The sequence below is a fragment of the Sus scrofa genome, chromosome 2 (genome assembly GCF_000003025.6).
Source record: "Sus scrofa isolate TJ Tabasco breed Duroc chromosome 2, Sscrofa11.1, whole genome shotgun sequence".
NCBI lineage: Eukaryota > Metazoa > Chordata > Mammalia > Artiodactyla > Suidae > Sus > Sus scrofa.
The window spans coordinates 8,035,966-8,060,074 of NC_010444.4; the positions used below are offsets into that span (position 1 = coordinate 8,035,966).

At 61.8% G+C, this 24,109-nt stretch overlaps 2 protein-coding genes across 3 annotated transcripts in view; one reads left to right on the forward strand and one right to left on the reverse strand.

Moving 5' to 3' along the window:
* FLRT1 (fibronectin leucine rich transmembrane protein 1) overlaps positions 1-16,607 on the reverse strand; it is an 80,791-nt gene extending 64,184 nt beyond the window's left edge. For both annotated transcript variants that reach the window (XM_021082885.1, XM_021082886.1), the window contains exon 1: positions 16,198-16,607. The gene's annotated coding sequence lies outside the window, so the exon portion shown is untranslated. The remainder of the gene's footprint in view (positions 1-16,197) is intronic.
* MACROD1 (MACRO domain containing 1) overlaps positions 1-24,109 on the forward strand; it is a 148,532-nt gene that overhangs the window by 96,841 nt on the left and 27,582 nt on the right.

Below are 24,109 nucleotides of genomic sequence, written 5' to 3' on the forward strand. Positions count from 1 at the left end.
AGGACTACAGCCCCGGCCTAGCGGCCACCTCCACATCCCAAACTACAGGAAACTGTGCACGCGACAGCCCCGTGTGCAGAGCCCAGCCTGGTTAATCTGCTTCATTAAAGGCACTAATTAATTGGCTTAATTAAAAAGGTAACCTGGAAGCCAGCAGAGCTAACTCCTAACAAGGCATGAGGCTGTTTGGAGGCAGCGCTGGGAAGAGGGAAGCCCCCTGCCCTGCCTCCCAGTCTGCCCATCCTAGGGCCCAGCCCATCCCTGGCAGCTCCCAGCCTCCATCCATCAGCCCCGTGACTGCCAACCTGCTCCCCGACACCACACACCCCTCATTTGGGCTCAGCGCGCTGGAGGGAGTCAGAAACCCCACATTCTCATGCACCACTTGGCTGCAGTTAAGAGCCCGGAATATAAGTGGCTGTAATTAGACAGCACAGGCAGGCTGCAGCCATAAAGGTTAGCAGGCCAGGAGGGAGGGATGGCTGTGGTAGGGAGGCCGAGCCTGGCCACACTGTGCCTGTCCCTGGGGAGCTGGGTGGGCTTTGGTGAGAGCATGATTCACAATGTAGCAGAACTCCACCTGGGCCAGGAGCCCCTGGACCATCAGCTTCTGTGACCACGGAGCTCTGGGGTCAGGAGAACTAGGTTTAAATCCCACCTCCAGCCTAGAGACTGAGTGGTTGCGGCAAGCAGCTTTGCTCTCTGAGTCCCCGTTCTTCATTTGCAAAACACCTGCCAGGGTTGCCCGGCAATTCCCCCTCCCAGGCAGGCCCTCCCCAGCTCGGCAGAGGAGAGTGCTAGGATTGATTAGTCATGTCTGCCCAGGGCAGAGGGAAGGAGCAGAGGTTTGTGTGCCACTCTGATCCCAACCATCCTGCCAGCCTCTGAGAAGGCGAATCTCTGTGTCAACATTTCAGACCTTTATCACAGTCTGAGGAAAACAAGTCTCACAAATCCTCAAATATAAGACCTCACAGCTGAAAAAGGCTTTTAATAGACAATATTCATTTATGCTTCCCGTTACCCCTCAGGATTTGAACTGAGCATCCCCAGTTCAGAACTGAGACTCTGGAGTGGCCTGTCGGAGCTGTCCCCTGGCTCTGAGGGTCACTAGGAGGAGGGTAGGGACATCCTCCAAGGAAGAAATTTGCACTGGTATGGAAACCCAGCCCTCCTCACCCCCAAACTCTGCCCAAGATGCCAGCCAAGTTCATGAGCAGCTACCACTTGTCTCTCAAGCAGAAATGGCCTAGACACATAACACGGTGCACAGGGACCAAGTGGCCTTGGAATATTTACTCACTGCCCTTCTCGAAGTGCCCCCCCACCTGAGGAAAGATAGAACCTGGAGATGGGGCGGGGTGGCCCCCAAGATCCAAAGGAGCCCAGTTAGGCCCCAGAGTCCCTGGGGGATGGACAGGAAGTGAGGCCAGGGGCCCTGGGTGCTCGGTTTAGGATGTAAAAGGTTTCATGGGGTCAGAGCGAACCCTGAGGGTCCAACCCTGCTGCCCAGCTCATGGACGAGGCCTAAGGGCAGTCTGGCTAGCCCACCGCCTGTGGCGTCCTGCCCTCCATGTGCTCAGGGACCCTAAGTGAATAGACCCAAGCCCCGCGTTACCGCCGGCAGCTCGCTGCCCTCTCCCACACTGAGACTGCTGCAGCGGCGGCTCAAGGCCCGCCTGTCAGGCCCGGACAGATTTAGTCTCTGTGCAAACAGCTGTTAGCCCGCTCAGCAGACAGCTCGACTGCCCACCCAGAGCAAGGTTCCCGCGAGGGCGCCCCCACCCTGTAATAATGAGACTCAATCAGAGCCAGGCCTCGGGGAGGGAGGGGCCAACCGTGTCAGGCCATGCCACCCGAGTCCCTGCCCCCTCCCAGCTCCTCCCAGGCTTAAAGACCCACACACCAACTGTGTCACCCACTTAGGTGCCCAGGGGACTGTCAACCCAGGGGTCTTCCCAAAGCTGCTTCAGCCAGAGGGATCAGCCCTTTCCCTCCTCTTGCCCACCAGGCATCCACAAGAGGCGAGCTTCTGCCCACGTCCTCCCACCCTGCTGCCCTGGGCCCATGCTACAGACGAGGAAGCTGAGCCCGAGAGAGGTGGCTGGGCGAGAGGCTAGCAGGACTCAAACCTAAGGCTCTGGGAGCTGCACCCAGAGGGAGTCAGGCCACCCAGGTGGTCAGGATACCTGGGCCCAAACCCCTGGGGTGCATGGTGGGGGACATCCGGCTGCCCCCTGGCAAGACTGAGTGAGGCAAACTTAGACGTGGTGGCTGAGGAGTCAGGGCCGCCTGCAACAGGAAGGCCTTGGAGGCTGGACAAGAGGCAGGCGGAGGGCCAGAGGCCCGGCTCTGACCTGGGGGCAAAGGAGAGTCAGCCTTGGCTCCCAGGGCCCTCATGTTCACCCCACAAGTCAGAACCCTTCCATGGTGACCTCTGCCCCCTGAGCCGCAGCCCTGCCCGACTCCTGCCCCAGCAGGCATGCAGTTTGCCCAGGACCACGGGAGGCTGTAGTGTCTTTTTTTACCCTCAGATGCGGGGCGGGGGCTGATACACCTGGAACCCACTGCAGTTCAGCTGAAAGTCACATGCTCAGGCTGGTGGCCGAGTGACGCCCATCAACCCCTGTGCGGCCCTCACTGTGCCACCGGCTGGCACACAGCCTGGGGAGGGGGACTGTCCTCCCCTGGTTACCCGTGAACAGAAGCTACCCGCTCGGGAAGGAGCAGGACCACACCCCTCACTGTGTCCTCTGGAGGGCTGCCTAAGGCTCTGCCTGGGGGACAGCAGCCCCCCCACCCCCCCAGCGACAGCAGGCAGCCTGCACATCTCCAGAGGGAGGGAGAGCTCTGGACACAGAGTCAAGTCCTGGGACCGAGCCCCGGCCCTGCCTCTTGGTAGCTGAGGGGCCTGAGGACCACTCGTCTCTCTGGGACTCAGGTCCCTGTGTGAGAAACCGAGCAACCAGCCCCCTCCCCGCCCCCAGGCTGGGGTGAGGGTCCCGGAGACCCTCCCGCCAGGGAGCCAGCAGTGTTGAGGAGGCTTTGGGGCCTCCTACGTCTGCCCAGGAGACGCTGGGCCACCGGGGCCTGAGAGCCCGATTTCCCATCCCGGGAGGGAGCCCAAAGGAGGAGCAGACCATCGCCCTCCCCATTCCACCAGGCCGCTCGTTATGAATATTAATAGCATTAATTAGGTCTGATCTGGCCTCCAGGCCTCGGCTGACTGTGAGTGATCCCCAGGCCACCAGGCTCTGAGCGAGGCTTGGCCTTCCCAGGGATGTGGGGTCGGGGTCTGGGCAGAACCTTTCAAGGGAAGAACAGGGGGAGGTGAGGGGAAGCCCAGCCCAGCAACGAGGGGTCGACAGAGAGGATTTCACCTGGGGGTCCCCTAGGAAGGGGCTGCACAGGCTTGATGCCCATTTCACAGATGGGAAAACCAACCTGACTCAGGATGAGAAGGCAGGTTCGGCAGCAGGACACTGCCCTGCAGGCCATCCATCTGCCCCAAAGCCCCTGTCCTTCGTCCCAGAGACATCTCTGACCCTCAGCCATCAGGACGTGTGTGCCAGAGGTCGGGGTCCGGGAGGGAGGGGAGGAGCTGTCCAGCTCGATGGGCTGGGAGGCCTGGGGCCTGGCTTGAGGGCAGGTGCCTCCGTTTGCATAATGGCAACACTAACAGTACATTCTTATAAGGTCCTTGGGAGGGTTGATTAGTTACGCAGTTCAGTGCTCAGAACTGGGCCTGGGGAGTTCCTGTCACAGCTCAGTGGTTAATGAATCTGTCATCCATGAGGACGTGGGTTCGATCCCTGGCCCCACTCAGTGGGTTAAGGATCCGGCGTTGCTGTGAGCTGCAGTGTAGGTCACAGATGTGGCTCAGATCCCACATTGCTGTGCTGTGGCATAGGCTGGCAGCTGCAGCTCTGATTTAGACCCTAGCCTGGGAACCTCCATGTGCCACAGGTGTGACTCTAAAAAGACAAAAAAAAAAAAAAAAAAAAAAAAAAGAACTGGGCCTGGGACAAGTGCTGCGTGTGCTGTTCCCCCCACCCCTGCCCAAGGCCAGCGCCGTGTCCTAGTGAACAGCAGAGCCTTCAGGGGCCAGCGGGCCCATGTTTAGTCCTCAAGGCTGTGGGACCTGGGCCAGCCCCTTCCCGTCTCTGTGCCTGTTTCCCTGACTATCCAGGTCGTAGAACACATGGTCTCTTCGTGGCTGGGGGGGGGGTCTTCCCAGGAGCGGCTCTCAGTGGGGGAGGCTCCCTCCCCTCCTCCACCACCCCTGCCGTGGGACCTTGGTGCCCCACCCACAAAATCTGGGCAACCATCCTACCTGCCCGAAAGGGAAAACCCGAGATACGACCTGGTGGAGAAGATGGAGCCTGCCCCTCACCAGCCAGAGGCAGGAACCTCCTAGAGCACGAGTTTCCCGGGCCCTAAACTGGGGCGGCAGTGCAGATCAAGTCTGATGGTTCAGATCTCTGCAGGGCAGGGTGGTGGCTCTGTCTCTGTACACCAAGGGGGCCATTTGGGTGCTTGGCAGGGATGGCACTTAAGCATGGGCTCTAGGAGTTCCCTTGTGGCACAGAGGGTTAAAGATCCAATGTTGTCACTGCAGCAGCTCGAGTTGCTGCTGTGCACGGGCTGGATCCCTAGCCCAGGAACTTCCACATGCCGTGGGTGTGGCCAAAAAAAAAAAAAAAAAAGAATGAGCTCAGGATTGAATCACGAGCTACTTGACAGGCAGTGAATGTCTTCACCTTGCAGGACCTCAGTCCCCTCACCTCTCAAAGGTGGCAAGTAACCTCCACAACCTGCAAGGCTGCTTTTTTGCTTAATGGCCACACCCACGGAGTTTGGAAGTTCCCTGGCCAGGGATTGAATCTGAGCCACAGCTGAGACCTGCGCTTCAGCTGTGGCCACTTCAGATCCTTCAACCCACCGTGCTAGGCAGGCGATCAAACCCCCACCTCTGCAGCGACCTGAGCTGCTGCAGTCGGGTACTCAACCCATTGCACCACAGTGGGAACTCCCCTGCAGGGCTGCTTTGAGGAACTGATGGGATAAGACACATACACACGTATCGGCAGAAACACCAAGAAAGGTCCACGAACGGCAGTAGCTGTCATCCGTATTACTGATATCATTATTAGTTTTATTATCATTATTATTAACCCTCTAGCTTCCACATCTCCTCCCTGAGCCTGCGTCAGGCCAGGGACCAGCTCCCTCCAAGCCCCCATCTGTGTGCTGGGGGAATTCCTGGGTCTTAGCAACACAGACCACACCCATCCTAGGCAGCCCCTTCCTGGGAGGCCCCCAGCATCCCGCAGACAAGAGCTTCTGTCCCGCTGACCCCGGGTCAGGGCAGGGGCAGTGTGCTGGCTGGCACAAAGGCTGGGCTCTGTCTTTGCCTGCGGCGGGGGCAGCTGCCCAGGGAGGGCCCTCCTGCCACAATGAGGGCTTTGAGCAGCTGCCGGCGGGAGCGGAGCTCTCCTTGAAGGGCCCCTGCTCTCACAAGCCCTGTCTGTCTGTGAGGCCACGGGGCCAGGCAGGCAGCTGCCGTGGGGGCAGGGCCCAGGCCCACCCTGCTGCGGGCGCACCGCCTCCCCAGCCTCCTCTCACCCGGAGAATCCCTGGCCAGGGCAGGCTGCAGGCCGGAGAGCCGGGCTGGGCCTCAGGGGTGGAGCGGAGGGCTTGCCCACATCCCTGTCTGAAGTGACAGTTCCCAGCCTGGCACACAGAACACAGGAAAAGTCCCGTCCCTCCCACCCAGGGCTCTCAGGAAGTCACTGCAGGGCTGGGGCTCTGCCTCCAGGCCTCTCTCCCTCTCTTAGCCTCAGTTTCCCCACCGCCAGAGCATCTGTGCAGATCAAAGGAGACCTGCATTTCAGCTCTACTCGGTGCCAGGCAGGCGTGAGAACTCAGGGGTTGCCAGCACAACGGGGTTGTAATCACAGCCCCGGCAAGACTCCTACCTGGAGCCCAGCTTCATCCCCAGTTCAGCCCGGGGATCTTGGCCTGGTGACAGAACCTCTCACAGTCTCTGGTTTCTCCTCTATAAAATGGGCTAATGCCACCCACTGCCAGGGCTGCTGTAAAGAGAAAAGCATTTGCCAACATGCCTGGGGCTCAGGAAGCCTTGGTTGGAGGAATGAATGTATCCAAGATTCAAGATTTGATTCCAGGGTTAAATGGCGCCTTACAGGGACCTGGGAGGGGAAGGAGGAGGAATCCACGTGGGCGGAGGTGGGACAGATGTCTAAACAAAGCCACCTACACTGTCATAGGGAGAACTGCCAAGTCCTGGGGGATGGGAAGCAGGCAGGGCTGGTTCCTGCAGTCAATCGGGGAGGGCTTCGTGCAGGAGGCAGCATTTACCTCATGTAGGGATTGAGGGTGGCTTCTGGACACTGGGAACAGTGGGGTGCGCCATGACATCCACGGGCCTAGTGTGGGAGGGTCTGGAGGAGAGGCTGGTGGGCCAGCCAGAGCTGGGAGGGTCTGAAATGCCAAGCCAGGGGCTTTGGTTGATGTTTCAGATAGGGCACCACTGACGATCTTAGAGCCAGTGAATGGCTCAAGTATGAATTTTTAAAAGGTCTGGCAGTGTCTGTGCTGGAGGGGCAGGGATGGAGCAAGTTCCACGCGACATCCTCTGCTGCAGCTTAGAGCCTGTGTGAGGGGACTCCGGGCCAAGCAGAGCTGTCCGGCGCCTGACCCTCCGTGAGGTCCTATTCCCAGAGCCGCCACTGCCCAGGGCTACCCTGACGTGCCCCATGGGCAGCCTGGCACCCGCCACAGCAGATACTTTGAGAACCTGAGCCAGCCTGGGTTCACATCTGCTCTGACGTTGTGCAAATGACATCACCTCTTAATTCTTTCTTTCTGTGAAAGAATTAAGGGGGCCCGAGCCCCATGATGCTGCTGTGACCATTAAGTCCAACACTCGAAGGTGCCCGCTGGAGGGGACCCCCTGGTCCCTCCTCTGGGCCTTCCTCACCTTGGAAGGGGGAGGGGCTGGGGACCAAGGGGGAGCCGGGTCTCTGTGGAGCCCCCACCAGAGGCAGCACTGAGAGAAGCCGGAGTTCGAATCCCACCCCTGCCTCTTAGAAGCTGAGTGGTCGTGACCCTCTGTGCCTTAGTTTCCTGGTGTGTGAAGAGGCACAAATGGCATTCCACCGCCCAGAGCTGCTGTGCGGATTATGCGAGACGCTGCCTGCGAAGTGCTCAGCATACGGAGAGAACGCAGCAGACGGGCCAGCATCGCAGTGCTTTCCACAGTGTCAGCTCTGAGTCCCTCCCCGTCCCCCAGAGAGGCCGAGGCCCCCTCCTGTTTTATGGTGTCCAGGGGCACAGAGACTTGTGTCACCACACAGCCAGCAGCTACAGGGGTGTGGGGCCCCCAGCCACTCTCTCCCAGCAACCTGAGACCCAGGAGCCATCTCTGGATTCTGCATCCTCGGGACCCAGCAAGGATGCCACCACCACCACCCGCGCCAGCATCAGGGCCGCACCCCCAGTCACATCAGAGGCTGGGGCTGAATGAGGATGCCGGAGTCCCCCACCACCGCAGGGGGAGGTCTGGGGCCTCCGCGGCCCGGCCTTCACCTCCCCAGGCCTCCTTCTGCCCCAGGCCCAGGCCACCTCGGCCGCACCCTGGCAGAGCCTGGCTGTCCCCCACCTCCTGAATGGGGGGCCCCCACTGGAGCTACCCCGGGCAGGGCCACTCTGCCGCAAGCCGGCTGAGTAAATAATGCCATTTCCTCCTCTCGCCCGCGCTCTTCGCCCCTTTCCCTTCCACAAATAAATTATCAACATGCCCAGGTCCCGGCGGAGCGAGCACATCGCAGGGAACAATGAAAAAGCTTTTAATAGGATTCCAGGAGCTGCAGCCACTCGCTCGGGGCCCTAATGGAGATTGCTCCGTGACCGCGGGCCGCCCGCGCCCCCGCGCCCCCGCGCCGCCAGCTCCTCCCGCCCGCCGGCGGGCAGCGAGGCCCAGCCCGGCCGCCCGCTGACGTCACGGGCAGCGTCTGGCTGGAGAGGAGCTGCGGGAGCGGGAGGCACGTGCCCGCCCCCAGCTGCCCACCGCCGGCCCCGCAGGCCCCGCTGACCACGCGCGCCTGGGAGCCTGACCCCGCCCGGAGGGCCCCTGGTTCAACGAGGCCGCCCTCGCCAAGGGCAGCGCCGCCCTGCACATAGTAGGGCCACAGGGAGGACCGGAGGGGACAGCCCCGCAGGGCGGGGGCGCGGGGGGGCCAGGGGGAGGCGAGAGCATGAGAGACGAACCTCGGGCCCTAGAGACCTCTGCGCCCGGGTTCCAGACTGCCAGGGCTTTGTAAGGACCGGACGGGGATGGGACCAAGGGGGCCTCAACGGCTGCCCTTCCTCGGTGTGACCTTGGGTGAGTCACTTCAGCTGTGTCTCAGTTTCCTGGGGTCACATCTGGATAATCAAAGCGTCTACCTCAGAGCTTGTTGCGGGGATTAATCCAGTTAATACCGCCGGATGCCGAGCAGGCGCAGTCTGCCTGCTGCTACCTCTAGGCAGTGACCACCATCTCCTTGTGTGTTGGAGGATTGGGGGTAAGATGCCCTGTCCCCGCTGTGTGACGGTTGGTCCTGTCACTTTAATCTGTCTGCGCCTCAGTTTACTCTTCTGTAAAGTGGGCTGCTGTGAAGCCTCAAGGAGTTGTGCACAAGCCAAGTCGGTAGCAGATGCTTCAGGGCATGTGGTGTAGACAGAAAACACAGTAGATGGGAAACGCAGCAGTAACGTCCTCTCTCTGCTGCCCTCGTGGGAGGGATCAAGTCACTGGTCCCTGGGCCTGGCTTCCACCGTGAGGCCTGGCACACAGCAGGTGCCCAGCAAATACCCATGGGGGTCTCACCTGACCTGCTACCAGGGGACTCACCCTGAGTAGAAGGAGACATCTGAGCCTCATGCCTCTTTCATATTGCCCCTCCTACTCCTGCCCCAACCCTTACTGCGTCCCAGAGCCTCCAGGAGCTCAGTTCTCAGCCCACCCAGAGTCACCCACACTCCAACCTTCCCCTCATCACAGCTGAGTGGTCTGGGGGCTCCTCCCCTCCCCCATCTCCCACCTACTATGTGCACATCTGGGCCTCGGCGTCAGGGTCCAACCTCTGCCCCGTGAGGGGGCCAGCAAGGAGCTTAGCAAGTGCCCCTGAGCCTGCCGGCCAGGAAAGGAAAGGTGGGTGCTGCCAGGGGTAGAGGCCAGTGTGTGCAGCCCTCCCCAGGCCCTGAGCTCCTCCAACCCCCGAGCAGGGCAGCATCCCAGCCCCGTGTCTGGCAGGAGCCTGGCCTGCTTGCTGAAGGGCAGGAACTGCTGGCTCCTACAGAGACCTCCCACGGACACTCACATTGAATCTTCACACTGATCCTGGGAAGTGCGTTCTATTGGCCCATTTCACAGGTGTGTAGACTAAGGCACAGAGAGGAAAGTGAGGTGTCTGGGGGCACCCGGCAGAAGTAGGACTGGAACCCAGGTCCACCAGACCCCAGAGCACGGGCACATTCATTCCGCAGCCTGGCTGCCTCCTAGTGGATCCTGACTTCCGCGTGGCCTTGGACAAGGCCTTTCTCCACTCTGTGCCTCCGCCTCCCTACCCACAGCAGGAAGAAGACAAGCCAGGCAGAGTGGTGCATGGCCCGGCCCGGCCTTCTCCACAGCCCAAGCCTGGGGTCTCAGGGCTCAGAGTCCCAGAGCCATGATGCTCTTGGGCCCTTTGGGGCCTGGCGGCCCAACCCCTTGGCCAGCAGGAGTGGGGAAACCGAGGCACAGACTGACTGGGGGGTGGCAGTGTGTGCTCTGTCTCCCTGGGGCAGGTGGGCCGTCTGTAGGGGTTAGGTATGGTCTCCATGAGGAGGGGAAGGGCTTCCACGACCCCCACCGCCATCTCTCCCTTCACTGGCCAGCCCCTCCCTGCCTACTGGCTGCAAGCAGGTGGCCCTGCCAAGTGCCAGCCAGACTGCTGGGCTCCCTCCTAGGGTCAGAGGTTAGCCTGCAAGGCTGACAACCTGCCAGGGCGGCTTCAGCTGAAGCAGGGCTTGGGGAGGGGGCACTCATCCGGCTGCTCTCTCTTTTGTACCCAGCCCCTCCCCAGAGAGTGGCTCAGGGAAAGCCCTCAGATGACAGCCAGCCCTGTCTGTGGGGGCAGGATGGCAGGGGCTGTGCAGGGAGAGGTCTGAGCTGAGCAGCCAGCAGCCACTCAAGGCTCTTCTTAGCGGTGGGGTCCTAGGGGAGGGAGCAGACTGTGGGGTTTATTCACCAGAGTTGGGCAGGTAGGAGGGGTGGGTGTGAGCCTGTGTGGGTGGGATATGTGAACACGATGCACAGCCTTCTCCCGTCCTGATCTGGCTCTGCCATGACTGGGACTATGGGTAACTCATCTGTGGCCAGCTCCGTGCCTGAGAGAGCATGAGCCCTTCCTGCCCCCGCTGATCCTAGGCTATGAACCCAGTGGGCCTGCAGGCAGCCAGACTCCTTGTGCCAGAGCCGGCCCCTCAGGTCTGAGCACAGAGGAGCAGGTTTTAAATCAAGGTCATCCCGGGAAAGCCAGTGGGCAGCTCCCGGGCAGGGCCTGCAGGGAACCTAGACCCAGGGGGGCGTATCCCTTGAGGGGCAGCCCAGCACAGCGGATTGCCTCCCCAGGAGTCCCAGCTAGCAGGTTCGGACTCTCCATGGCCACTGGCACCAGCTCCTAAGGCGATTCAGTCATGGCTTCCACTCATCCGGTCATCCATAATGAGCACCTACTATGTGCCTGCCCCCCTACCAGGCCCTGGGGCTGCACCAGTGAGCAAGATAGACCCACCCCCTGCCCTCAGCCACACTGCCTCCAGCCCCTCACCCCCAGCCCCCCCACCACTCAGGACCAGCCAGCCAGGCATGCCCCCCCCAGAGCGGCCCTGGGCGCCCCCCATGGCCCCCTGAACACTCAGCTCTCCCCTCTGCTCCGCCAGGCAGCCCTTGGCAGGCCGCCCCCAGGGAAAGCCCATCTGGCGCCGGCGCCCAGCAGCGGTGCTGAGGACATGTTCCGAGGCCCTTCCCCCGCGTCGCTGGGGGTGGAGGCTGGAGGGGCGACAGGGCGACAAGAGCAATTCGCTTCGGTAGATAAATGCCGTCGTCCTCTCCTCCGAAGTGAGTCCCCCTTTCTTTTCTCTCTTCCCCGCGCCTGCTCTCTCTCTCTCTTTTTTTTTTTTTTTTTTTTTTTTACAGTTTGCTAAATCTGTTGTAATCTGGTGCCAACGATTAATTCAGGCGGAGGGAGGGAACGGGGAGCAAAAAACACGCTGCCACAGAGCAGCTCCTCGGGAGAGTGCCGGATCGGCGCCTCGGCCGCCCCAGCTGCAATCAGGTCCAACGCCATCCCCGCGCCGGCGGGCGGCCGCCTCCCAGCCGCCAGGGCCCACCCCCAGCCCGCGGGCCGAGCCTGCAGCACCTGGGCCCGGCCGCCCGCCCGCCGGATGCCTGGGTCCTGCGCTCTGCCTGGAAGGCAGCGTCCCCTAGTGGTTAGCGGGGCCCCAGGCCTCCGGGAAACCAGCCCCCTCTTCTCTCTCTTCTTCCCCAGCCCGGAAGGAGGGACCTTCAGAGTCGGGAGAGGGTTTCTGAGGAACACCCCTTCTCACCCGCAGCCCTCCGTCTACACCGGGGCCACTGGCCCCATCACAAACAAGCCCAGAAATTCTCCCTCCTGGCCCATCAGAGGCCGGGTTAGACTGCCCACACAGGCAGACCCACAGCTCTCGGCACGGGTTTAGAGCCCAGGAAGCCACCCTTGCAGGGGCCCGTCCAGGGGGACCAGGCACGTGGCCACGTAGGCAGGCCCCGGAGTCCTGAGACATGGAGATGGACAGGCCGGCAGAGGCCCAGGGAGAGAGACCACAAGCTCCAAAGAGACAGCTGTCCAGAGGCCTCCCCGTCCCCAAGCTCCTCCCTCCTGCCACGTCCTTCTACCGGTTCTGCCCTCCCGGCCCCTCATTCCTGTCTCTCCTCCTCTCCGGCTCCTGCTCCACCTTCGTGTCCTTGGCTCAAGCACCCCCTTGCCCAATCCCAGGCCCCAGAAGCCCCCCACCCCCAATTCCCTGACAGGTCAGCCTCCTCCCCTTCAGAGCCAAGGCTCTGATTGCAGTTCAACCCCACCTCCCACCTGTAGCTCCCCGAGGACAAGACCACAGCTGCTCTAAGAGCCCAGAGCCCAGCACTGGGCCTGGCCCATGACTGGTGCTCAACACCGAATGAATGAATGAATGAATGAGCAGGAAAGGAGGGAAGGAAGGAAGCAATGAAAAAAGAGCTAGGGAACCAGGGGTGCCCGGCTCCGCTCGGAGCCTTGTGAGCCAACCCTGCCCCCCAGCAATGCCTGTGCTGATCTCCCCTCCCCCAGCTCTGAAGGGGGGGCTCCCCCCCCCGGGAGGCCAGGCTTCGGTGGTGGGAGTTTCAAAACCTAGGGCTACAGCAAATCCAGCAAACAACTTCCACACAGAGAGTGGAGGCCCCCAAATGCTGACATCATCTGCAGAGCTGCTGACCCCAGGGAGCGGCTGGGCTCTGGGGGCCGCAGGCAGCGGTAAACAGACATCCACCCGCCGCTGCTCAGGCAAACAGGCCTGCACAAACATGGCCCTCTCGGCGGCGGAGCCTCTCCGCTCCAGCTGCTGCTTGGGGGTGCTGAGCCAGTGGGGGAGGGGGTGGGGAGAAAGCATGGCAGGAGCACCCTGCGGTCCCACTCTTTCCCTCCAGCCACCCCACCCCCACCCCAGCCTTCTCGGGGTGACTGCTTCGTGGCAGAGGACAGAAGGCAGCTGCCTTGGGCCCTGCAACAAGCCAGAGCAGGCCTGAACTTTGTCTCAGAGAGAACAACCCAGGTTCTGGGGAGAGGATCCCCCAAACCCACTCATCAAGGACAGCAAGGCCTGAGGCCTGCACCAGCCCCATCCTTCTGGAGCCTGGTGGCCTCTCTGGACCAGGGGCGCTCCCCCCCACACACTGCAGGCATTTAGGACTCCAGCTACACCCACACCCCTCACACCCCTCCTGGTCCATACACTTGATCACAGCCCATACGCCCCATCCCATGAGGGCTCCAAGATGAAAACCTCTCAACCTCACCCCTGTTTCTCCTGAACTTTCCCGCTGTCACTGCAGTGGACACCCCCAGTCAGCAGGCAAGTGAGATCCTGCCCAGAATGGACTCTGATGGCTGGGGGCCAGGCGGGGGGGTGGCAAGGCAGTCTCCTTCCTTCCACTCCAAGGCCTGGAGAAGCTGAAAGCCCTCAGCCCAGTGTGAACCAGGGCCAGGGACCACAGGGGGTGCCACACTGCTAGGCATAAACTCTTCCAGAAGCTTCATACGCATCATCTCACAGCAGGTACCCCCAAGGTGGGCACTGCTGTCACCCCACTTTACAGATGAGGATATTGAGACCCAGTGAGCTCCAGGCATTTGCTTGAGGTCAGCAGGCCAGGCCGAGAAACTCTCCCCAGGAACTATAGATACCTAGGACCCTGGAGCAGAAGGGCTGGGCCAGCCAGAGCCCCGCACAGCCCCAGACAGGCCTCATCGCTGAGCTCAGCCCATTTTCAGCCCTGACTCCAAGGCAAGAGGTGGCTCAGGAGTGGCTGCCAGCAGGTCCCCAGTTCCCAGAGGACACACAGGAGGCCGTCCACACCGAGGGGCAGAGCCTTCACCCATTCACATCTGCCCCTTCCCCACACAGGGCTGCAGGAGGGACACTGCCCTGCCCCGCCCAGCATTGCCTCCCTGTCACTGTCCCACCAGACTAGGCAGCGGGGCTGTGCCCAGCGGGCCCCAGGCACCTCATCCTCCCGCTGCTTCTTGACAACTGCCGCTGCACTGGGCCTCTGCGGGCAGTGAGCCGGTTCCAGGCCTGCCTCTCTGTCCCTCGACACCCGCCATCTGAGGTCCACCTGGAGCTCCCGTCCATCTCTCAGCTAACTTGAAAGCCGCCCCTCTCGTGCACTGCCCTTCCCTGCCACCCGCACTCAGAGCGTGCGCCCATTCTCAGGGCGGCGGGGGCGAGCCACTCTATCACCCCGTGCAGGTGAGGAAACAGGTCCCCAGAGTGCAGGCCTCGGGTCACCCAGCGGGTGACACAGGCTCAGCCACCAGGCCTCAGTCTGCACAGACTGAGCCCTGCAGGCCAAGGCCCTCCCCGTAGAACCCAGGCAGCAGGTGACGCAATGGGGTGACACCACCCCTCCCATCACCTCCTTAGAGACCGGCTGGGGGGACCTCTCAGGGGCTCACGATGGGAGGCCTCGGAGGAGGTGCAAAGGGGAGGGACACCAGGAAGTTTGCTGCCTCCTGGCTGGTGGGCTTCCCACTCACCCCCAACCCTCTGAGGCCTCTGCGGGGGCCCTTAGGGACCCCTTCAACCCAGGAGCAGGACATCTTTCCACCTCACCCCATTTTTTAATGCATCCTGCAGCCCCCTAAGCTCAGCACCAGGAGGTGAGCTCAGTCAACCCCATTTTACCAGCAAGGGAAACTGAGGCTCAGAGGCAGAGGGACTTCCAGGCAGTAAGTGGTAGAGCAAAGGCACACAGACCATGGTCTAGGAGCGGGGCACGCCTGGCTTAAAATCACACTGGAGAGGCTTTTTTTCAGAAGAGCGTCCAGTCCCCATGTCTATGTGAGATCCGGGGCCAGGGCGCACACCCCGCCCCCAGTACACACTCTGCCCTCCTCGCTCCTGCTCTCAAACCTGCCCACGGCTGATCCTTCAGCCAGGATGTGGCAGCCCCTCGGCTCTTCCTGCCCCTCTCTGCCTGCTCAGCTGGGCAGTAACCCCTTCTGGGCTGGGGCCTGGCAGCTCAGGCTGTTTCCATTTAAACCTCCAGGAAGCCCTGAACAGTCGCCCACGGAGTCGGCACCAGCTGACAGGTGATGTTTGCGCCTCTCCTCCTGGGGCTGGCAGGAAGAGATGCAGTTGGCTTTCACTCCAGAAACCCGAGCCTAGAGCCCCTGAGTGTGGCCGCCTTCCCCACGGCTGCTGAGCAGAGAGGGCATGCCTCAGCCCACATCCTCTGCCAGTGGCAGCCCGCATTCTGTGGGGTTCTGGGCCCCCACACAGGTGGCCTCCTCCCTGACTCCTAAGCCACCTGGGGAGGGAGGCAGGAGAGCCGGTCTCCCGCCTCCCTGAGGATGCAGGGGCCAGTGTGGGGCAGGGCAGGACCCAGCTGCCCCCCCCATCTCTGCCCCAGCCTGGGCTTTATTCACATCAGGGCTCTGGCTTGAGCCCCAGTAGCCTCGCACAGCCCAGCTGGGCTGTGTTCTCTTAAAACCACACACCCCCCGAGAGCCTCCCAGCCCCCGGGACCACTAGGAAGCCTGGGGCAGCTCCCCGAGGTCCATGCTCCACAACTTTCTCCTCCTTGGAGAGATCTGATCCGCCACAGTTCCCTGCATCTGGGCAACAACACTCCCCAGCCTTCCGCCCCTGGGCCTCCAGTTCCCTGGGAGGAGGGGCGTGCGCCCGGCCTCTGGCTTGATGGGGGGCAGCCGCTGCCCCCGCCCCTCCGCCTGGGGCCGGCGGTCCCACCATTCCAGCTGCCAGGTGCATCGCCCTGGCCCCCTGCCCCGCACAGGGCTGACAGTCCAGTGCGCGCACAGGGAGGGAAGTTGGAGGTTGCTTATGCCCCCCTTGAAGTCGTTTTAAAAATAAAACCTCGCTCCAACCGTGACTCACGCGGCTGGTGGGGACGCGAGCGCAGCGCCCGGGCCGGCGGGCTGCCTCTCTCCGCGCGCCCCAAGCCCTCCAGTTCCCGGGTACTCCCGAGCCTGAACGGCCAGCCCAGCTTGGCGACCCCCGCGGGCAGGGCCGGCTCCCTGGGGGGTGCAGCGAGGGTTCGGACTGGGGCTCCCGCCCGAGCCCTCGCCCTTTCCAGCCTCTGCTGGGGAGAGTGGAGCCACGGGCCGCTCACCCCGCACCTCCCCGCAGCCGAGCTAGCGCCGCGGGTACCGGCGGTCGATTCGAGGGGCCCCCCACCCCAAATCCCAAAGGCTGCGCGATCCCCGCGGCGGCCCGGCAAAGCCAGGCAGCCGGATCTTGCGGCGCCTCGTGCACTCCCCCACCCCGCTCTGCTGGCCCCGGCGCCCCGTCCCGCACGCGCGGACCCGGGCCCCCGCCCGCTGCATCCATCCTTACCTGCGCAGCGGCCGGGGAGGCGGGTCTCCTCGGGAAACTTTGCGGCGATCGCTGGAGCCTCAGGGGTTATTCCAAGGAGCGGGCGGGAACTGGAGCCGGAGGGCGCCCAGGGGGGCCCGGGAGAGCAGCCCCCGGCGCGCAGCGGAGCGCGGTGGCGGGCCCGGGGCGGGGGTCGCGCGGCGGCGCATCTGCCCGGCTCGGGCGCACACTGGAGCCCGGGGGGCGTGCGCAGGGGTGCGCCCGGCGGCAGAGGTGCGTGTACCCAGGTGGGTGCGCTCGGGGGGTAGGGCTAGCAGCAGTGGTTGCGCGAGCGGCGGCGGCGGCGAGCAGGGCGCGGGGAACCTGGCTGTGCGGCCGCCTCTCCCCTCGCGGCGGCGGCGGCGGCGGCGGCGGCGGCGGGGGCCGTGCGTGCAGGCGCGGAGCGGGGAGGGACGGGAGGAGGGGGGAGGCAGCGGGCGGGGAGGAGGCGACGCGGGCGGGGGCGCCGCGCTGCGCACTGGCCGGCGGGACCCGGCGCGGGAGGCTGCGCCGCCGCGCGGGGACTAGGGCCCAGCCTAGGAGAACCGGCCTGCGCGTCTCCCTCCCCCAGCCCTAGGCTAGAATGGATGATGGGGGGGGGGTTGGGGTGTCGGTCCTTGAGGTGGGGTGAGGAGGGAGGCTCCCAAAGCCAGCCTCCAGCGCGGGGGGCGGGGAGAGAGGAAAGGGCCGCCTTCCCTTGAATCCCCTCCTCTCTGCACTCATTCATTCATCCTTCCCACTGTCCATCCATTCATTCATTCACTCATTCAGCTACCCACCGCCTACTCTGCGTGCGGGTAACCCCTTCCTCCCTGACTCGCGCCCCTTCCCCTCTCCGACCCCTCACCTGCCTTGCTCGCTTGGCTCCACCGAGCTGCTGCCCGAGGGTCAGATCCCAGCTCCTCCTGTCCCCTCGCTAGCTGACTGTGACCTTGAGCAAGTTACTTAACCTCTCTAAATCTCAGTGTCCCCTGTCCATAGAATGGGAGCATGGACAACTGAGCTCCAAGGGTTATCAGGAGGGTCGAGGGAGACCCTGAGTAGGAAGGTGGCTGGGCTATGCCTGGCACTCCTTGGGGACTTAGGAAATGCCTACACGTGTTGTGTGGGGTCTGGTGTGGGGGTGTGTGGGGTCTGGTGTGGGGGTGGGTGGGAGTCCCCATGCGCCTGGCTGCCGCGGAGAAAAGAAGGCGCTCTCTGTCGGCCCCGCCTCCTCCTGGCCAGACCTTGTCACCCAGGTGACAACACTTTTCCCTGGAGGGCGCCCTGAGTGAGTCCTGGCTTCTGCCTAGAACCAACCCCCCACCTCCCCTAGGCCCCACTGCTTACAGGCCCACCCCCAGACTCCCCACAATCTGGCTGGGACCCGTCCCCCAGCTTTGCTGTCCTTCGGCACTCCCCCCCTCCTCTGGGATGCCCTCCCAGCGTCTCTGTAGGGGATACCGGCCCCTCTTTCCCTTGTCCTGTGTTCCCCTGTCCCTGTTGCCCTCAGCCCAGGAGTAGGCTGAGGCCTTGCTGAGGCCACTGCCTCTGTCTTCATGGGGAGCATCCCTGCCTGGACTCTTCTCGCCTCTCCCTCCTCCCCCTCCCTTCCCATTCCTCCCCTTCTCTCATCTTCTTCCTTCCCCTGCTTTATACTCAACTCACCAAACAGCCATTTTCCCCCCAATTTTTATTTATTGTCCAAACAGCATTATACCAACAATAAAGGAAAGAAAAATCACCCACAACACCACCGCCCTGTGGCGTCAACAGTCTCCGTTCCTCTGCTCCCTTCCAGGCTTGTCCGTGCACTGTCGGCTGTAAATTTTACAGAGCTGTGGTTTCTGTTCCGCCTCCCCAGACCCCCAGATGGAGGTGGGGACCCTCGGGCTCCATCTTCCCTCTATCATGGCACTTAGCATCTTGCTCAGGAATTATGTATGCGTCTTCCTCCTAACTGTATCCCTTGAAGGAGGGACCCCTTTGCATCCCTTCCATCCCCCATGCCAAGCACAGGGCTGGCATGAAGCAGGTGCTCAGGGCCTCAGAGTGGAGTGAATGGGATGGATATAGCTGTACTTGATGGGTTGTGCTTAGATATCAAAACAGCATCTTCAGGAGTTCCCACTGTGGTGCCCTGGGATCAGTGGCATCTTGGGAGCACTGGGAGGCAGGCTCGACGATCCCCAGCCAGGCACAGTGGGTGAAGGATCTGGCATTGCCGTGGCTGCGACTTAGTTCTCAACCGTGGCTTGAGTCGGATCCCTGGCCCTGGAACTCCATGTGCCTCGGAGTGGCCAACAAAGAAAAAAGAAAAAATCATCTTCAGGAGTTCTCTTGTGGTTCAGCGGGTTAAGGATCCAGTGTTGTCACTGCAGAGGCTTGGGCCGCTGCTGTGGCCCAGGTTTGATCCCTGGCCCAGGCACTTTCATATGCTGTGGGTGCAGACAAAAAAAAAAAAAAATCATCTTCAAGAGTTCCCTTCATGGCACAGTGGTTAACAAATCTGACTAAGAACCGTGAGGTTGCGGGTTTGATCCCTGCCCTTGCTCAGTGGGTTAAGGATCTGAGCTGTGGTATAGGTTGCAGATGTGGCTCGGATCCCACATTGCTGTGTCTCTGGCGCAGGCCGGTGGCTACAGCTCTGATTCGACCCCTAGCCTCCCTATGCCGCAGGTGTGGCCCTAGAAAAGGCAAAAAGAAAAAAAAAAATCATCTTCATAGTAGTGGTTTTTTGTTCTTTTTTTTTTTTTTTTTCCCCAGCCTTAGCCACGGCATGTGAAAGTTCCCAGAGCAGAGATTGAATCTGAGCTGCTACAGAGACAATGTCAGATCCTCAATTTGCTGTGCCACAGCAGAGACTCCAGAGTTTGCACTTTTTTTTTTTTTTTTTTTTTTTTTGGTCTTTTTAGGGCTGCACCCATGGTATATGAATGTTCCCAGGCTAGGGGTCGAATCAGAACTATAGCCGCTGGGATACAGCACCAGAGCCATAGCAACACGGGATCCAAGCTGCGTCTGTGACCTACACCACAGCTCATGGCAACACCGGATCCTTAACCCACTGAGCAAGGCCAGGGATCGAACCTGCATCCTCATGCATACTAGTTGGGGTCGTTAACCGCTGGGCCATGGCAGGAACTCCATAGTTGTGGTTTTAATGGCCGCGTGATATTCCATCAAGCTGATGCTGCACCTGGTGGCTGCATACAGTTCAGGGAATATTTACGGAGGTTCATTGCACTGAGTGCTTTTGGGTTATCAAAGAATGAAGGGACTCGGGCCCTGCTGAAAAAGCTGGAAATCTGGCCAGGGGGCGGGGGAGGGCCACCTGGATAGTTATGGTTTAGCAGGATCTTGCTGAAACAGACATTATCACAGACCCCAGGACACGGGGCCAGGGCAACTACAACATCCAAGGCCAGCCTCCAGGGGCGGTGGCTCTTGAGCTGGTCTTGGAGGGTCAGGAGGAATGTTCTAGAAGCTCATTGCAGCTGCCTCACAGGGACTGTGACATGAAAAAGCCTGCAGTTTGGAAATCTGGAATTCACCGTTGGAGTTGGGGGGTAGGAGTCAAGGGGGGGCCGTGGTGGAAGAGGAGGCAGGTGACGTCAGCCAGGCCAGGTGTACAGGACCTTGAACAAGCTTGGAGAGTCTGGCCTTTACCTGGAAGGGGGGGCTGCCAGGGAGAGAGTGTAAGTACAAGGACATGATTGGCTATGAGATTTAGAAAGATCAGTTGTTCATTCAACAAACACTTGCTGAGTCTCTGTGTGCTGTGGGGTCCTCGAGGGCATAGTCGGTGTTGAAGTGGTAGCCCAGGAGGCGGGAGCCCAGGAGTGCCTGAAGCCAGGCACTCATGGAGATGCTGTCAGCACGAGGCAGCACAAGTCACCCGGGGACAGTTCGTGGGTGTCCCTTCAGCCTTGGGCTCACCAAGCCCCAGGTCCCCAGCTCCCAGGGCAGTGGTAACCCAGGCAGCGTCTGGCATCCAGGTGCAGCAGACCCTAGAGTGGGGTCACGCTGGCCCTGCCCGCAGCACCCTGCCCCCCGCACCCCCACCTATGCCCTCGGAGCCCTCAGCCGAGGACTCTGCTCACCACCTCACCGCTCACCCGCTGCCGACCCCAGGCACCATCCCAGCCTTCCTGCTTCTTATCTGAGTGGGACCGTCGCAGGCCGCCTAAGGCTGCTGTGACGGGCTGACGAGGTCCCAGGGGAAAACTGTATACTGTCAGGTGTGGCGACAACACAACTCATCATGGTTAGATGCCTGTCAACCAAGATTGTGCCACCCTTGGCCCTGCTTGGGCCTGTTCTGGGCTGGGGGCAGCAGAAAGGGCTGGGCTGACTTCAGAGAGGGGCAGGGGCTTCCCCACTGCACAGTCAGTGAGCATCACCGGGGACCCCTTAGCCCCAGGCCCTGTGCTGGGTGCCCAGGAATGAAGCCTCCTGGGGGAGTGGTCAGGGGTCAATACCACTGAAAAGGCCAAGAGCTATTGTTCAGAGAGCATGACCTTGGACTTCGGCCCACTGCCCAAGAGTCAGAGGCTCAGCCTCCCCCACAGGCCCAGGGAGAGGAAGACCTCCAGCACCACCCCCCCCGCCCCGAGCCAGAGAGCCTCCTAAAGGGCTCTTAGCCTTGGAGGTCACTGCCCTCGAGGTCCTCAGTGTCCTCTGCATCTGGGGGCACTTGATGGGGGCCCTAGAGAATCAGTCACTGAATACCGGCCCATCCCAGACCGTGGCCTCCCGGGGATGCCCAGGTGCCCCCTACGTTTCCATGAGTCACGGGTATTTGGCCTGTGGGTAGGCTGGCGAGTATACCTGGCAGGCAACACCAGTTCTCCCCAGAAAAATCCAGCAGCTTCTCTGATCCAAGTCTAACACCACCATGCTCCCCCTTGGCCATCAGGCACCCAACCTCCCCATCCCCCACAGCACAGAGGGTTGGGGCTTCTCCTCACAAGCACAAGGTCGGGATACAGGAGAGGCAGGCCTGAGCCCCAGCACAGAATTTCAAGGGCAGCAAGGCCCCGGCCCAGAAGGAACTCCCAGCGAAGGGGCTCCAGGGAGCAGGCACAAAGTTGGGTAGGACAAAGCCAGCAATTCCCAGGGATGGGTGCTGGGAGCAGTGGGGAAGGGTGGCCGGGGCACCTGCCTGGAAAGCCTCCGGCCGGGCTGGGAGACATCCCCTCCGCCTGCCCCTGCCCCAGGTACTCCCTTGGCTCTTGCCCTGGCGCTGAAGTAGGGGTCCCACTTCCCTGTACTCTCCCATTCTCCAGGCCCAGCCAGCTCCTGCCCAGCCAGCTCCTACCCACCCGTCAGCGCAGGGCTTGACCGTCCTGTCCTTTGAGAGGCCTCCCTGAACCCCTTTCCCCAACTGGATCACCTGTTCCCTCTCCCCCCTCGGCTGCTCCTTGGTAGCGCTTAGCTCAGTCCGTGATGAGCCGTGATTTGTGTGACTCGTTTCTCATCTGCTGGACAACAGTTTACATCTCTGAAGTCAGGGCGTGGCTGGCAGCGTGTTTTCTCCCCCGATTGTACTCAAAGCCAGGGTGAGACTTGGAACCGACGAAGCCCGTGTTCAGTGTTGCGTGTTTTGTTAGCGTCTCTCTCCCAACAGACCGTGAGCCCCTGAGGACACGGCCCGGGCCTCTTGTGGTCCCTTGTGTGTCCCCAGCACCTGCTGCAGGGCCAGGCATGTGGGGAGAACAGTCAGACAGTACTGAGCTTCAGGATGAAACAGCCCTGCAGGCAATGGTGACAGAGCTGCCCGAGGCCACCCCAAGATGATGGTTCCAGGTGGGGGGGGAGGTGGGGAGGGGACACACTTCCAGCTACTGGAGTACGGCAGGGTGGAGTCCTGGTGTGTGTGTATGGGTAGGGGGTGATGGGAAGTGAACGAGGGGGATCAGGCCTGACAGCTGCCACTCCAAGCCCCTGGATGGGTCAGGAGAAAGATGCCAGAGAGAGTCAGAACCAGGACCAGGCAAAGGCAGGACCGTGCCACCCCTGGGGCAAGGGTTCCACACCAGCCCACCCTCCCCGCCCCTGGCAGGACCGAGGCTGCTGCCCAGGCTTGTCTCTGATCAGCCTTCCTCTCCCTTGGGAACCTTGTCTTGCCCCACAAATGACATCACCACCACCCCCACACCTCCTCCAGACACCTGAGGCTTGGTGCCTGCCTCGCTCATTCGCTCCGAGCCATTATTCCCAGCAGAAGTCATGCCTCTGACTTAAGCATTTCTCGACTCTGGCTGAAACTCACCTGTTACACCCTTCCCCGGTCAAGTTCAGGAAAGGAGACATGAATTGGTTCTTAAAGGACGGTCCAAGAGGGGGGGACCAGCCACGGGCCAAGGCGCAGAGGGCTGGAGGGTAAGCAGCTCATGGGCAGAGAGGCTGTGGGAATGGGAGTCGGAGGTGAGGCCAGAAGTGCCGGCCCAATCAGGAAGGAAGTTGGATGGAGGAAAAGAGAGGGCACTTGCCCAGGATGTTGGGGAGTCAGGGAGCAGTGTCCCCCCCTGATTGCTGGAGGAGGGGGGGGGGAGGGCAGGGCGGATGGAAGGAGGGGTGGAAATTTTAGGTTGGAGGCTGGGAGACCTCTGCTGGACCCTGGCCTCCAGTGACAACACTCTACCCATCCCAGCCTCTGCTGACCCCCTGCAGACCTTCATTTCAGGGGCTCGGGACCCCAGGCTCCTCCTCACTTCCTCCCTCTCCTTCCCCTGCCCCAGTCCCACTTTACTGCCTCGGCCTCTGTCACCACCCAGGGGCTCTTGAATAGGCCACCTCCCTGGGGACTCCATTCCTGGGCCTTCCCCTCGGGTCCTCTCTGTCCCCCCCACAGGCTCCAACACCTCGGGGCAGCTGAAGCCACTGAAGGGGCGGGTGGAGCAATGGGAATCTGCAGATGGGGTGTCCTGAGTCCTGGTGGAGCAGCGCTGTGGTCCAGGGGTTGGGTGGGGTCACTCAAGGCCCCTCACCTGCCTGGCACAGGTGTATCCAGGCCTGGCAGGTTCTGAGCGAAGTACGCCTTTGAGACTGGGCACTGGGAGGAGCCACCGAGGGGGGCTGGGGGAGGAGAGGAGGGGGAGGGCGCCAGCGATGGTGGGGGATGGGGTTGCCCAGCAACCACCACGCAACCACCACGCTGCCTCTGCCGAGAGGGATCCTTAAAGCGCTGAGCAGAAAGGCTGGGCCTTGGAGGGGCTGAGACTTGGCCTCGCATACCAATGGCTGCCGCCCCGGCCTCCTCCTCCGCCCTCCACAGAGTGGAGCTCCAGCTGGGGGGGCAGGAGGACCGAGAGGAGGGGTGCCCAGCCCAGGGGGACCTGAGACAGCCAGGCCTAACCAAGAGAGGTCCTATCTTGTCCCCATAGGACACAACCTGGGAGGGGGCAAGAAGGCCCGTCCAGAGGCCCTCAGGGCAAGGGGCCTCTGGCTTTCCAGAACCCCAGGGAACTGAGACGCCTCACCCCACCCCTGGCCCTCCCAAAGAGCACTCACTTTACAGCCAGATGGAGCATTGAATGAGCCGCCTCCCCAACCTTGTGCCCTGAGCGTCCCAGACACGCGGGGCTGTCAGCCATGGGGCCGCCCCAAGGAGGCAGGCCTGACAAGGCTGTGTCCAGTGGGCGGAGTTTCTAAGGAAGTCCTTCCTGCTGTCTAACCCCAGTTCCCGCACAGCAAGCACTTGCCGCCTTCCCCCGGCTCTGTCGAGAAGGAGGGAATGTGTTTGGTGTCAGGACACTTCGTAGTCCAAAAGCAGCAACGAGGGTGAGGATTCAGCGCTGTGGGCTTCCAGTGCCTTTCCTTTTAGGGCCTCGGTTTCCCTGTCTGTACACACAGGGGCTGGACTGGGCCAAGGGTGCCTCGCCCTTGACTTTGATCTGCCTCCATTGAGGCA